The sequence below is a fragment of the Belonocnema kinseyi genome, chromosome 8 (genome assembly GCF_010883055.1).
Source record: "Belonocnema kinseyi isolate 2016_QV_RU_SX_M_011 chromosome 8, B_treatae_v1, whole genome shotgun sequence".
Lineage (NCBI taxonomy): Eukaryota > Metazoa > Arthropoda > Insecta > Hymenoptera > Cynipidae > Belonocnema > Belonocnema kinseyi.
Genome location: NC_046664.1, coordinates 40,244,042 through 40,252,561, shown reverse-complemented (window position 1 = coordinate 40,252,561; position 8,520 = coordinate 40,244,042). Strand labels below are relative to the sequence as shown.

The following is an 8,520-nucleotide window of genomic DNA, read 5'->3' as shown; positions in this document are numbered from 1 at the left end:
AATTATGATTATTACAATCATTATTTCCTATCTTAATTTCTAGCCTATTCGAACTTGTTTATTCTACGTAAGCGTGAAAAAGATAACAATTTTTTCTCAAATTAAAAAAATTACATAATAAATTATTTATAATTAAAGGCATTTAAATTCCAGTACTTTTTAGGCATAATAGTTTCAGGCATGAAAAATGGATCAACTAAGAATATTTAAAGGTAATTTTATTTTAATGTCATCACTTCACAATTTAGAATCTCAAAATTAACGTTGCGACCTTGTAGAAGAATATTTCATATTTCCAAATGAAAAAATAAAATGTTGCTTAGAAATATCAAAGTTAAAGTTAATTAGCAATTTCTTCAAAATCCTTAAAATCAGTCAAGCCAAAAATTTAAAAAACCTGTATGAAGTACCCTACCTATAAGACATTTAGACTTGAATAATTTCTTTTACCAAACTTGACTGATAATTATAATGATAGTGAGTACTAATCACGGTAAATAGAACTGGGTAAGTAGAAAGTTATAAAACTAAGTGAAAAATATCTTTTAAAAGAAGTAAAAAATATAGTTCCAGTGACAATTAATTAATGTGGTCCTTTGGTGCCCAGAAGGTGGTCTCATAATTCATTCAATCGATATTACAAGTCCATTGTTCATAAATCTGATAGATTCATCGTCGACTTTTCAAACTTTTGGGCACTTGCCAGATAATTAAAAGAGTGCAATCTTTATCGAAGCATTATTCTTAATTACATGTATTGAACATATTTTTTATTAAATTATCTATCCCTATACAATATATAAAGAATTAAAATTTCAAAAATTTGACAAGTGCTTATATAAAATATATGTTTAACACGTAACTAAAGGAAAAAATTTTTTATTGTTTTATAATAAAATATTATCTGTAAGATTATCATTGTTCAATAGAGGTATAATGAAAGTTAGTTTGGGTTGATGACCATGTGAAAGATGACATTGAGTATAATGCTGGTCTTCCGGGTGCTTAAAAGGAGAGTTGAGAATCATATAATAATGGCTTCACTTGTCATCTAGCGAAGATCCGAATATTAATCTCCTTTGTCAGGGATCTTTGGTCAAATTCAGAATTTCAGCTTGTCCCTTGACGTATATTCCATGCAGTCTTCATTACTGGAATTTATGGGAAATAGGAAGCAGACTTCAGAAATTTAAAAAAACATTTTCTATACAATTTTAGTGCATGAAATAGGAAAATATGGAACAAATATAATGATGAAATACTAATTATTTTGATTCAAATAACTATCATTCTAATTTTTTTTCAAACTCTTACTCTTTAAACTCTAAAGTTGATTTATAAACAAACGCGCTATTTAAAATAAGTTCTTTGATATTTATATTTTTCATACTGAATAAAAGAGCATCCATTAATTATGTAAGAGTTTTTTTTGGTGGGGGCTGGGCAGAGTAAGGAAAAAAATTACAATTACTTAATTAGGGAGAAATGAGCGTAAATTGATACTATTACGTAAGTTTGAATTTTTATAAGTTGTTTTGAAAAGCCAAAAACATAGAAAAAAGATTTATTCAAAGCAAATTTTTTAAATTCTTTTTCTAATTTGTTCAATTTTAAAGATTTGAAACTAAAAATTGTGTAACTTTACAGAATTTCAATTTCAAGATTTAAAATTACAAAAAGTAAAATTGACAGCGTTGATTTATTTTCTGAAAATTCTTTTGAAAAATTGACAAATGTTTCGTAATATAAAAAAAATCAAAATTTGGGCGTGTTTGTTGACTAATGATTCAAAATATTTTAGGTGGAAAAGTGGCAAAAAATTCATGACGTAATTTATGAATGTTTCCTAAGTGATTGTACGAATAAAAAAGATAAATATACATTTTAACTTTTGAAAGTGCGTTATAAATTTTCTTAATTATTCTACTTTTTTAATATATTTCAAATTAGGAAGTGGTTTTTTTCGTGTGAAACAAAATTGACTTAGAAGTTTGCTTATTTTTATTATAAGAAAAAAAGTAATAATTTAAAATTATTATTTCACAAAATTTGTACCTCACCTTAATGTTTAGACTGTTTTTTCTGGTTCAGTGACTTGAGTCTTGAAAGTTAAAGCAAATTTCCTGGAAGCATATAAATGAAAAAATAGCCTTTTCCTGTAGCCGAAGATTTTCCTGAAATCTTGAAATAAAAAAAAAAATAATATGATATACGTAAATTAAAAAGTTTGTGGTTTCTATACTATTTTCAAAAATTATCCATTATACTTAAACCTGCTAATGTTGGTAATATGTCCTAGTGTATTATTTCCTCGTATAATTTTATTAGCTCCTCGTTTACAAATAGCTTTGGCAATAACATTCACATCCATGATTTTCTTATAGTTTTCAGTCGAGATATCTGAAATATAAAGTGAAGAAAGTACTCATATAACTTTTTTTGATTCAACAATTATATTAAATTAAAAGCTTATAAAGACGAATAAATGCGTTAAATTTTTTGTGGAATTAAAATGTAATGAAATTTACTTCCTCATAGTGTAAGAACTGTAATTGTATCAATTTCAAAGAATATTAAATTTATTTAACTAAAGATTTATCAATTTAAGAATGTATAAAGCAACGATATAAGCAATTGTACGATTGTGTGTAGATGTCACACCTTTTCGTGAACACGATAACTTGAAATTAATGTTTTTTGCTTTAAAGGAGGTTAGAAGCTTACAAGGAGGTCAAAATAGAGGGTGAAAAATGCAGGTTTTTATGTACATAACTTCATGTGAAAAAATATTTGATAACCGGAAATGACATAAAATTTGTTTTTGTTCTTAGAGACTAGTCTCAAGTATTGGAGATTTCTATGAAAAATTTGACTTCTAATATTTTATGATAATTATTTATTGATCGCCTAAATTATTTATTAATTTTATATATCATAATGAAAGCCTTCATGGCCAGTTTGATATTTAATGATTTAAATATTCTAAATTATTTGGTTTCAATTTTATTAATTTTTTAAATTATAAAATTGTTAAGAGTGAATAAATGATTCTAAATTAAATTGTTTCAGATGAAAATAGGGCCATCGGAAATTAATAATTCAGTAATAAGGTCATTTTTTGCGTACATTTCTACAATTTTAGCGTTCTGAATTTTTCACTTTCCGCTTTTATTAACCTTAATATTGCAATTTAAATTTAACTGGTTACATTTTGAGAAGTGTAATTTATAATTTAAAATAGAGATTTCGAAAGATTTTCATTTACTTGAAATAATCGAAACTGTAAAGCGTTTGAGTATAAGAAAGTTTTATTGTCAGGATTTTTTGTAGTTAATATTTTTTCCAGTTTCGAAGAATGTTTTAATTCATTTAAATTTTGATTTAATATAGTAGCAATTTTCTTATTTTAAAAATTTCAAGAAAGGCTTATGAATACCATTTTTTCCACTTTCAACGCTGAAGATTACGATACATATATTATTCTCTCTAATAAAATATTGTCAAATCAATTTTAATGATAAATTATCATTTTCTACGTAGTAATAATTTAATATTATACAGTTTCAGAAGTGAATTTGAAATTGTTAAGTTTTCTAAATTGTAATGTGAAATCATTCCATTTTGATGTTATTGAATTAAAAGTATAATTGCACAATTTCAAGTGTTTTGAAATAAAAATTATAAAAATATACAATTTTAACCCCTTTTGAATGAAATTGTCAAATTTTTCAAATTTTAGACTAAAATATTTCTTATTCTTTATGCATGTCGATTTTTTAGTGTCATTTTATAAAATTTGTATCATTTTCGTTAGTTTCAAGTTAAAACGTACAATGTGAAATGCTTCGTATCTACATATGTTCTAATTTTGATGGATTTTAACTGAAAATTGTTTAATCACAAAAACTTTCTGTTTAACACAATACCAACAGAAAATTGCATAGTTGCTAAGGCTTTCGTTGTGAACTTTCATAATTTTTTAGTACTGAAAAATGAAATTCTCCTGTAAAGTTTAATGCTTTCATTTGACCTATTTATTAGGGTAAGGTATGTATTAAATTTAAAATTGCTCACGTTATGCGGCTTTCGAACAAAATAAAATAATCACACAATCTGAAAGCATGAGCGTACAGAGCATTCGAAATAATTCAATAATTATATTTTGAACTATTTCCTTTTTTAAAATTTTAAAACCTAAACTATTCCCCCTCATCAAATAATTTTGAACAATTCAAAGAATAGTCTGTGATGAATAAAAGTTAACAAAATGACTTTTTTGGTATCCGAGTCCCTGATTTTTCAGATTCAGCAGTCATGCTTGCATTTTTAATTCAGTTTTAAATACATACAATTATAATTAATTTTTTTCCAACACCTTTAATCGAGGAATTTCCGTGACCGAGGAAATCGATTACAAACTAGTTGAGGTGAGCGAACGGACCAATAGAATAAGTCCATCGTATTCATTTAATTATACAAAATTTGCGATTTTTTTCTAAAAGAAGTCTTAATTGAAGGTTTGCCATTTTCTGCTTACATAAACACGTAATATACATACAAACATACATGCATACATACATACATATTTCTTCACCAAGAAAATGGCCCACCTTTTATAAACAATAGGAACACAATAAAAAAAGAATCACCTATTTTTAAACGAAAATAATTACCTTTTCTTACAGCCTTTCTTTCTATGCCTTTTCCTAAGATGCTATATCGGAAAATTGATAGAAATATTACCAATTATTCGAATGTTGATACCATAACAAATAGGTGAAGCAGCGGGGTGAAAATTTACCCAGGTATCAAGATTTCTTACGTAAGTCTGACCTTAAAGCCTAAGTGCGATGCGAAAAGTCAATCCCTGTGAGAACCGTAATAGTAAGCACGAATCGACATATCCCACATTGTGGGAACTGTTCAGGCGCAGCGAACTACGCCTTCGTTGCAAGGCTATTTTGATTCTCGTACAGAAACTTGCCCGAATCCAAATGATGAAATTTCTCCAGGCGCCGGTATATCACTCAGAATTGTTCAGCTTTGTGGTCACTTAATTTTCAATTGCAAACGTCCGCCTTAAAAATGATAAATTGATAAACATTCCTGTACACGTATACATTCTTGCGCATACCATTGTTACATACACCTTACACATATAATGTTAATTTTTTAAAAATATTAACGTTGTATGCTAACATTTTTCTATTCCCTTCACTAATCAATTAAAAAAAATTTCCTTTTCATAATGCATAAAAGGGAAGAGGACAAAAGAAACTGTCACGAAAATAGTTTATACTTGTAACACTTACAAAAAGAATTTTATTGGACACACATTAATATTTTTTATATTATTTAATTTTTGCACGCGAAAAATTAAGCGTTAGGGAAATCATTATTATGGGTAATTGTTCAATTTGATGCCTTTTCTAAATTTTTAAATAAATAATTTGAGACCTTTCGAAAAATCTTCTTTTTAGTCGTTAGTTAAGATATCAGTTAGGGAAGCCCCAAAACGTTTAATTTTTTTCTTCTTTTTTTAATTAAAATGAAAGACAAACTAAATTGAAAATCTGCGATAATAAAGTAGGGTACTTTGAGGTGCTGATTATGAATCTAACATCCAAATACTCTTAAATGATATTTTTAATTTAACTTTGAAAAAAGTGATCTAATTGCCAAAAATAGCAATTATTTGTGATTTTCCGAGCTAGAAAGGGGGTAGGGTGAAACAGAACTTCCTTCTTTTTTGCGAGCCCGAAAAATTACCATTCTATATCTTTATTCCTTTTTTATAAATATTTATGAATATTTATAATTCATTAACAGAATTTAATTAAGTTAATGAGATTTAGTTATAATTATGACTGTGCCTATTCGTCCCGAATAATTTGAAAGGTTGGAGGGTTGGAAAAGTGGACGGACTAGCCATTCCAAAAATTCTGAACTTCTAGCCAATTTTATGGGAAATACCTTACCACTGATCCAGAAATTCGGAACCACGGGGTCCTTCGCTTAATTATAACAGTTTCCAATTTGTATTATTCGCATATTTCGAATTAATTAACTGTTGAATATTAAAATAAATCAAGAATTAGATAAATTAATTGAAGTACCTTTAATATATTTTAAGGTATTTTTATATAAATAAAACTTTAATCGATTCAAAATCATGTCAATAGAATGAATTTCTTTTTATATTGATTCGTTTCGAAATTATATTTAAAAAAAGAAAACTGTGAATTACAAATATTTAAAAATTATTATTTTTTTTTTCTAGAAAAATCCCAACATTTTTGCAAATAAACTTGTACAAGTGATTAATATGTGATAATGGTTCTGTTGAGAAACCTAAATGTTGAAAAAATGCACATTTTATTCTTTTAAATGCTGGAAAATGCGTCAAATGTAATGAAACAGATCTCTTCGCTATTTCAGCTTAAAAAATTATTATTGTAAAAATTACAATGGTAGAAACATTTATAATTCATTATTCAAACAAAAATTAATCAATATTACGTTATAAGTTTATTTTTAATTGTAGCTATTTTTAATTTGTACTATTTCAATATTTTACATTAGGCAACTTCAAATATTGAAACCATTCAGCAATTTTTGAAATTGATTTAAATAATTCAAATCTACCAATATTCCACAATAATAAAATCTTTGATCGATTTATATTTATGTTAATATAATACAAATATTTTTATACTGCTTTGTTTTCAAAATAATTTAGAAAAAAATAATATTAAAAAAATGTTTAATTATTTTGAGTTCTTGATGAAAAATACAACGTTTTTTCTTTAAAATGTTTAAAGTGAGTAAAAGTCATTAACATTAAATGAAAAAACGCCCAAAGCATAAATCTCGATAAAAACATTTGAATGTTGGAAAAGGGGTAGGGTATGACGAAACTTATCCCTTCTCGTTTTCACTTTAAAACTTTAAGAATATTCTATATGAAAACAAATTTTTATAAACATTTATAATTAATTTATAACATTCAATTCTAATCTAATAATATTGAAGAACAAATGAAATCGTTGATTGACTTACATGTTCTTCAATAAGCTTCTGGAATGTTCTGAAATTTTCTTTTAAAAAAATATACATAATCAAATTTCTTTTGATAACTTTTTTTCCCGAAGAATATACATTTCTTTACAAAATTGATAAAAGTAACTATATTTCCATCGAAAACTTAAAACGTTAGGAAAATCAGTTATCCACAAGATATTTTTTGCATATTTAAAATAAAAAACAATTTTTTTGTCTTCCCCAACTGACATTTTACTCAAACAAACAAACAAAAAAGTTTTACTGATAAACAAAAATTTATCCACTTTTAATATTCCTAATTCCTAAAATTTTTTTCTTATTTTTGAAAACCTTAAATTTTTATTTCTGTAATTTTAAAATTATTTAATATTGAAAAATCTGAATGCAAGATTGTGTACAGTTTATGACATTTATAAAATTAAATTTTCTAATTGCTAAAAATAAAAAATTTAATTTATGAGCAATAATTATTAGCACTCTCCCATGCCGCCTCCTCAATCGTTGACAACCGTTTCTGATTTAATATATATGTTTTTTTATTATGTTTTGCCGCAGCTAATTTAACTCTATTATTATTTTTACATAATGCATATATTAATTATTCAGTTCAATGATAGGTATTAGGTGCTACAAATTTGTGCTCTCACCCCAATTCACTCTATATTGGAAAAATACCAAAAAGTTTAAAATAACAGGAATAAAGTAACTTATAAATAGAAAATTGGACAAAAGTCGCAGTGTTGAGAAATCTGCATTCTTATTATGTTACCACAAAAGTTACTACAGTAATAAGGTTTCAAATAAGATATTGTTATGAGTTACTTTCCAACACCAGTTAAGATGATCAAAACCACTTAGTAGATTTTTTCGAAGATTTAATTTTTAGATTGTTAAATATGTCTCGGTTTCAAGCAGGGATAATCACTTTAGTTTCAACTCACGATACAAGCAAATGTAGCATTTAAAATTGAATCGTTGAGATACACATTCGCGATTCACTGTCGTTTTTTCTCTACTTTTTTTCAAATTTGTCACAATCTTATCGCTTTGACTGATGATCTGCAGGTTCACTGTTGTACGGTATCATCCGTTCATTTCCACTTCGAAAAAACAGCAAGCATTTCCATCGTGTTAGGCGAAGTCGAGGCTAAAAGGTAGTGAAAGTACTCCTGTGGAGCATGACGGGAGTAATGACACTCATACACGTGCGGCCTCATCGATACATACAGGGCCGCTTTCGAATAGCGATTTATTCAAAAATACCATTTTCAATTTAATTTGATACCGATTTATGTTTCATAAATTTTAATATTTAAATTTTCTAGCTAGCGTTCGATGCACGCAGAGTAAATCTGAATGTATCAATTTGATCTGCAAGAATATGATCCAAGAATTTACACCCAGAAAACCAATTCTTGCAGCAAGAAATACATTTTCCTTGTATATACATGAAAATTA

General features: G+C 26.6%; 1 long non-coding RNA gene across 3 annotated transcripts; it reads right to left on the bottom strand.

The window, feature by feature from the left end:
• Positions 1-333: 333 nt before the first annotated feature.
• Positions 334-8,188, bottom strand: LOC117178275. Of its 3 annotated transcripts, none has more exons than XR_004467819.1 (6): positions 8,004-8,188; positions 4,823-5,078; positions 4,674-4,714; positions 2,274-2,400; positions 2,061-2,181; positions 335-1,151 (listed from the first exon to the last, which is right to left on the bottom strand). It is a non-coding gene; the product is annotated as an uncharacterized LOC117178275 (long non-coding RNA). The 3 variants fall into 3 exon arrangements; XR_004467818.1 differs by having other exon boundaries at positions 4,834-5,078; XR_004467817.1 differs by having other exon boundaries at positions 334-1,151; positions 4,674-5,078.
• Between the last annotated feature and the right edge of the window lie 332 nt (positions 8,189-8,520).